Source organism: Monopterus albus, unplaced genomic scaffold, assembly GCF_001952655.1.
Source record: "Monopterus albus unplaced genomic scaffold, M_albus_1.0 scaffold521.1, whole genome shotgun sequence".
NCBI classification, from domain to species: Eukaryota; Metazoa; Chordata; class Actinopteri; order Synbranchiformes; family Synbranchidae; genus Monopterus; species Monopterus albus.
The window spans coordinates 46210-53578 of NW_018128401.1; the positions used below are offsets into that span (position 1 = coordinate 46210).

The 7369-nt window shown below is 39.6% G+C and overlaps 2 pseudogenes; both read right to left on the reverse strand.

The window, feature by feature from the left end:
• Window positions 1-4724: 4724 nt before the first annotated feature.
• On the reverse strand, window positions 4725-5725 carry LOC109952939 (olfactory receptor-like protein I9; annotated as a pseudogene).
• Window positions 5726-6207: 482 nt separating this feature from the next.
• Window positions 6208-7369, reverse strand: part of LOC109952940 (olfactory receptor 1571-like) — a 17472-nt pseudogene continuing 16310 nt past the window's right edge.

The window sequence follows — 7369 nt, forward strand, 5'->3', positions numbered from 1 at the left end:
GAGCTTTCTCGGCAGGGTGGCGGGGCGCTCCCTTAGAGATAGGGTCAGGAGCTCGGCCACCCGGGAGGAGCTCAGAGTATATCTGCTGCTCCTCCATATCGAGAGGAGCCAGCTGAGGTGGCTCGGGCATTTGTTTCGGATGCCTCTTGGGCGTCTTCCTAGTGATGTGTTCCGGGTATGTCCCACCGGGAGGAGGCCTCGGGGAAGACCCAGGACACGCTGGAGGGACTATGTCTCTCGGCTGGCCTGGGAATGCCTCGGTATCCCCCGGAGGAGCTGGTGGAAGTGTCTAGTGAGAGGGAAGTCTGGGCATCTCTGCTTAGACTGCTGCCCCCGTGACCCGGTTCCAGATAAGCGAAGGAAGATGGATGGATGGATGTAAGAGGCAAAGTCAAAGCTATAAGCCTGCTTTGAGTGTACAGACTGGGTCATTTTTGAGGCCACAGCTACAGACCTGGATGAGTATACTGACATGGTGACATCATATGTCAATTTCTATGAAGACGTGTGTGCCCATTAAGACTGCCTGCAAATACAATAACAATGAACCTTGGCTCACAGCGAAGCTCAAACAGCTTTGTCATGTCAAAGAGGCCTACAGGAGTGGGGATAGGACCCTGTATAACCAGGCTAGAAACACACTGACAAAGGAGGTCAGAGTAGCAAAGAGGAGCTACTCAGAAAGGCAGAAAAATCAGTGTTGGGTCAGAGAACTGTTGTCAGTGTGGAGAAGCCAATGGAGACCACCACCACCACCACCCGCTGTGGAGAGCTACCAATTGGCTGACAAGCTGAATGAGTTTTATTGTAGGTTTGAGAGGCAGAACTCTACACCCCTCCCTCACCTCATCTTGGACCCACAACCAGTATCTGTTTCCTTCAGGACTACCTCTCCCTCCATCAGCCCACCACCTCTGAAGCTCTGTCAATGAGATGTGTGTTGCTTTTTTAAAAATCAAAAGATCAATAAGGCGCCAGGCCCAGAAACTGTGAACCCCCTCCTGTCTGAAAGTCGGTGCTGACCAGTTGGCTCCAATCTTCATGCAGATCTTCAATAGATCACTGGAGCTTTGTGTAGTTCCCTCCTGTTTTAAATGCTCCCCCATCGTCCCAATTCCCAAGAAACCCTCCATCAGGGAATTGAATGACTACAGACCTATTGCCTTGACATTTGTAGTCATGAGTGTGTCATGTGTTTTGAGAGACTGGTATTGGCCCATCTGAAGGCCATCACCAACCCCCAGCTGGATTCCTTGCAGCTTGTTTATCTAACAAATAGGTCAGCAGATGGTGCAGTCAAAATGGCACTGCATTACATTCTGCAATATCTAGACTCTCCAGGGACCTATGCTCAGATCCTATTTGTGGACTTCAGTTTGGCGTTTAACACCATCATTCCAGATATCCTCTGCTCCAAACTTACCCAGCTCACTGTGCTTGTCCCCACCTGTCAGTGGATCACCAGCTTTCTGATGAACAGGAAGCAGCAGGTGAGGCTGGGGAAAACCACATCCAGCACCCAAGTCTATCAGCACAGCTGCCCCCCAGGGTTCTGTGCTCTCCCTGCTGTGGTTCTCCCGCAATACCAATGAGTGCATGTCAGTACAATCCCTCAGTAAAAATCCTGATGTTTGCGGATGACACAACAGTCATCGAAGTCATTCAAGATGGTGACGAGTCAGCCTACAGACTGGAGGTTGAACAACTGACCCTGTGGTGTGGTCACAACTACCTGGAGCTGAACATGCTCAAAACAGTTGAGTTGACAGCTGATCCAGCAGCTGAGAGTCCTTCGAGTTCCTGGGATCCACTGTCTCCCAGGGCCTGAAGTGGATGTCCAACATCAGCACCATCATCAAGAAGGCATCTGCGTCAGCCTGCCCCAACCTGCCCCAGAAGCTTTCATGCAGTTCTACAGGGGAATCATGGAGTCGGTTCTCTGCTCATCCATCACTGTGTGGTTTGGTTCAGCAACCAAACAAGACCGGAACATATATGTATATATTACATTATTCTACATTGCAGTTATAACTAACGTTAGTAAAATTACTAGTAGTTCAACTTCTCCTACTAGGGAGTATTTGGTAGCTTGCAAAGCTAGGTTCCCCAACACAGGTGTTATCCACACTAAAAGCCTTCATAGAAATGCAAAGAGACAAGTTAGACAAAATGAATGTTTTTACTGGGAGAAGCGCTGGATGTTCCTTTAGTGGCAGTGAGTCTGCAAAAGACAACTTGGTTCACAATACATAATGTAAAACTAGCTGGCTGGAAGCTATGCTATCATGTGCCGAAGAGAGCCGAGAGCTGGGCAGCAGTATGAGCCTAATGTATGATTTTTATGTGATTTTTACCAGTGTGATGTACTGGTGTATGCATGTACACCTGTTGTTAAAAAAGGGGGAGTGGGTGTGTGAAAAAAGGGAAGTTAGCAGACACATCCCAAAAAAAGAGGAATTGCGGGCAGAGATATCTGTCTGTAAGAAGAGAAAAAAAAAGAGAAGAACCACTGAGTTTAGTGGAAAGAAGGAAATTAAAATGGCTTCATGCATAAAGATTTGATTAGTCAATGTTAGTTATTTTGTATGCAAAATAATATTGTGATCTGTTTTAAATCAAATGTATTGATAGTTTTTGCGTAACTGAAGGAGATTCATTTATTTTAATTAGATGTGATGAGATTGTTGCGTTTTCATGAGAGGAGAGCCCTAAAACACATATGTTTCACAAATACGTAATGTTTCAGTGTGTTACCTTTTAATTCATGTTCAGTGAGTGGTCGATTAATTTTTATGTTTAAAGCAGCTTTGATCAATATTTTTTATAATAGTGTAATAATTATTAAATGTTAATGTAACCCACTTCAGGGTATGTACACGCTCTAGGTTCGTAGGAGCTTAAAGATGGAGCAATAACCAACACACGCTGTACTTAGCACAATGAATTTTTAGTGAAGAATATTTGAACAACAGTATACCATATAACAACAACAAAATTAAATGGGCCCTTTTTAACCAAAGTAAATAGTCCTTTAAATGGATGGAGTTAAAGTTCAGGTTCCCCTTTTTTTTTGTTGGGAATGCTACTTGTGGCTCCTCAATGTTCAAGTCAGTCCAAGCTCAGAAAGTCAATTAGTCAAAAGTCGGTATCTCTGGGTCCAAGTTCTGTTGGAATCAGTCGGAATGACTGACACAATCCTACCACATATACAGATGGATGATCTGTCAATTTGATGATTGGATACTATGGAATCACACTGGGTGGCTCGCCATCACACAAGGTTCAGTCGTCCCCCTCGGACGGCTGCTGATGATCTTCCATGCTCCTTTCCCGCCAGGGAAATCAAAAAAAAGACTTGACCAAGGGTTCTGTTTTTCAACACCTAAAGCTTTACTCCTTCAGGTTGTCTGACGTTAAGCTCGAGCTCCCTCGAACTTAAGACGAGTTTCCAGTTTTTTTTTTCTGTTTTAAGAAGTTCTTATGGACTTTTTCTTTCCTCTTTGTTTAGCATGCGTTTAACCGTACACCATGTTTTTCACATTACGTCTTTTACACAGTGGCACGACTTCCTCTCCTGTGATTACAAAAATAAAACTTCCGGTTTTCAAAATAAAGCGTTTGATACGTGAAACCATTAAACCTAATTATAACACACCTGTACCCTTTTATGAGGTGGGTTACATTAAACAATCTGCTCTTATTGAAGAAAACAAGATTATTTCAGATACAACAGATAGCAACTAGCTACTGAGTTGAGCAATTAGATGCTAAAGAGAAATATATTTCTTTTTGTTAAACAAATCACAACAGAATCTACAAAAAAGTCAAAATGAAGAAAAAATAATTCAACCTTTACATGCAACATATTCATGACCATAAATATGCACACTGTAATAGTTTTCTTAGCATAAGTAATAAAATAAAAGCTAAATGGTTTTATACATGTCACATCATCAAAGTAAATTCTTTTTCAGTCATTTTAGAAAGATAAAATTAACCTTCACTATATGCTTTTATTTTTCACCAAAACAAATAATTGCAAAATAAACCTCCAGATACAAAGCAGAATGTACTAAATCCTCCATTATTTTGTCAAAATGTTGAAGCAAAACATCTAAACCCACACTGTTCTGCTGATAACTGATTTAAACATTATGACACATCTTTGTGAGGGTCTAAATTTGCACAAACCTTCAGTTCTGATGACATAACTTAGGTTGTGACTCTCTGTGGAACAAGGTCACCAAAGTCTTTCAAATTTCATAGCAGATAAAAACAGACCACAAGTCATTTTGTTTTTGAATACAAGTAATAAACATGCAGTTACAGGATGTTCTATTATATGTTTAATTTTCTATACAAATTCCGTTTAAAAATATTTGCAATGTTGAATTTCTGTAAGTAATTTGATGCAAACTATCACAAAAACAACAAAGAAATTATGAACATTCATATGAAGCACATCATCAGTTGCTTTCTTTATTCATTACATAGTCATTCAAAGTGTGATATTATTGTGTGGTCTAGCTTTTATTGTTGTACTGTACTTTCTTAAAATTATTTCCACTTCAGTAGTTATTCAACATCTGTTAGTGCACACACACAAAAAAAACACTTTTCATACATTTGTGTTGTTTTTACAGCTCCAATATTAGTAATGCTTGTTTTACTTTAATGCAATTTATACAAAATACATAAAATTGAAAAAAACACTTGCAGTACAGTTAAAGTATTACTACAATTTTTGACTGCATTCTGATTTTAAACAACTTTTTTACAGATTCTTTGATTTCTTTTGTCTGCAAAACATAAATGATCGGGTTCAGTGACGGGGGAAAAGCAGAGGTCAAAGACAGATTTATGATCCTGGCATTTGGATTTATAACTCCTGTAGAAGTAATAGCTATTATAAATGGGAAAAAAAAGATTGCCACTAATGAAAGATGAGCTATGCAGGTTTTAAAAGCCTTCACTCTCTCATGAATTGTGGGCACTTTAGTGTGGCCACTTTAGTCAAAGCATAGCCAATATATATGTAAGTAAACATGATGAAAACCAGTGGAAGCCCAAGAATAGGAACTGTTAACAAAGCACTATAAATGAAGCTCGGTGTTATATCATCACAAGCCAGTCGGTATATCTGACCATAGTCACAGAAATAGCTGTTAATAACCACAGACTTACAATAAGAATGTCTAGTAAGAAGGCCGACTGCAGTCAATGTAACAGTAACAGCAAAGAGCCAGAAAAAGGCGATTAAAGAAAACATGAACCTGTGGGTCACCTTCACATGATAGTGCAGTGGGAAGATGATGGCTATCATTCTGTCATAGGCTAGTGCAACCAGGTTAAGAGGCTGCATCACAAAGCAGGTGTAGTAGAAGAAAAGAAATGTCAAGCAGTCATTGTAGGAGATGTAGGGATGGTCAAACAGGAAAATGTCAAGAACCTTTGGCAACAAAGCAGAGCTACCAAACAGGTCTGTAAATGCTAGATTAAAAACTGCAATATATTTTGGAGTTCTCAAGGTATGATCCAAGCATATTATTATCATCACAACTGTGTTTCCCAGTGCTGAAACTATAAACAGTAAAAAGAGAAAGACATAATAATACTTGATATTTGGGATGCCAGAAAAACCACTTATTATAAAATATGCAGGATGATGCTCCACCAAGCTTTAACTGTTCTGACAGGAGTGGCTAAAAATAGGAGCGGCTCTCATCTGAGTGCTTGACTAAGAGTGTCGGGGTCTGATCCCCTGTGGCTTTTCAACATATGCCACTCAGCATCAAACTAATCTCTTTCTCAGTCCAATAAACCCATTGGTACTCATCTAAACTACTTAGCAAATTCTCAAATACACATATCAACTAAAGTCTATGCGTTATCATGTATCCACCACTCTGGCAGGTAGTCATCTGAGATTCACTCACCACATCTACCTGTATTAAGCACCTGACAGGTTTTAGTTTTGGACCCTGATTTTTGCTTTCAACATTTGTAACAAAAGGTCAACTTTATATATTTGTTATAACATGTAAGTTAATCAAAATTCAAACTTAAGTTAGAAAATTTAATAGTACAATTTACAGTGGCCAATTTACTGTGAATAAAACACCAAAGGAGACAGCGTGTAGTAGCTTCAACAAACCAACACATTGTGGTTCATGCTTTCATCATTATTTTGGATTTACATCTGAATTTTTACCAACATGGGTTCAACATGGGTGGGAAAACAGAGGACATAAACAAGTTTATGATCCTGAAACTGTATCTGGATCTATTTTTTCCATCAAGGTGAATATGATTAAAACTGGGATGAAATAGATTGCCACCAGTGAAAGATGACCTATGCAGGTTTTAAAGGTCTTAGGTCCTTGATGAACTGTGGCCACTTTAGCTAAAGCACAGGTAATATACAAGTAACTTAACGAAATAAAAACTAGTGGAAGCCAATAAATAAGGACTGGGAAGAAAACACTGATGACACAACTGGGAAAATGGTCATTGCAGAAAAGCCGATATATCTGACCATGGTCACAGAAATAGCTGGTAATAACCACAGAATTGCAAATGGAAAGTCTTGTAATGAGGCCAACTGTGATGAGTACAGCAATTATAAGAAAAAGCCAGAAAGAGGCAATCAAAGCAAACATGGACCTGTGGGTCACTTTCACTTGATAGTGCAGTGGGAAGACAATGGCAACCAGTGTGTCATAGGCAAGTGCAACCAAATAAAATTACTGCATTAAAAGGCAGGGTTAGCAGAAAAACAGGAACATCTGGCAGTCGTTGTAGGGGACCTAGGGATGGTCAAACACACAAGATGTCAAGAACTCTGGGCATCAACGAAGAGCTGCCAAACAAATCCACAAATACTATAAAAAGCCCAGTTCCAATGAAGTTGGGATATTGTGTAAAACGTAATTAAATAAAAGATACAATGACTTGTATATCCTTTTTAACCCATATTTAATTGAATACACCAGAAAGACAAGATATTTAATGTTCAAACTGATAAACTTTCAGCTTTGTAAGTGGAATTCTTTCCCATTCTTGCTTGATGTACAACTTCATTTGCTCAAGTCCAGGGTCTGCCTTGTCGTATTTTGCGCTTCATAATTGATTTTTGATTTGATTTGATTTATTCATTCAAGCATGTAAAACAGTTGATATGTCAACACATGTAATTTCACACATATCCAACAATAATAATCCAATATCAATTTACTTATACCTAGTACATGCTTGAACGGAGTAGGAAGAAGTTAGACTTACAGTGCCTTGCGAAAGTATTCGGCCCCCTTGAACTTTGCGACCTTTTGCCACATTTCAGGCTTCAAACATAAAGATATAAAACTGTAAT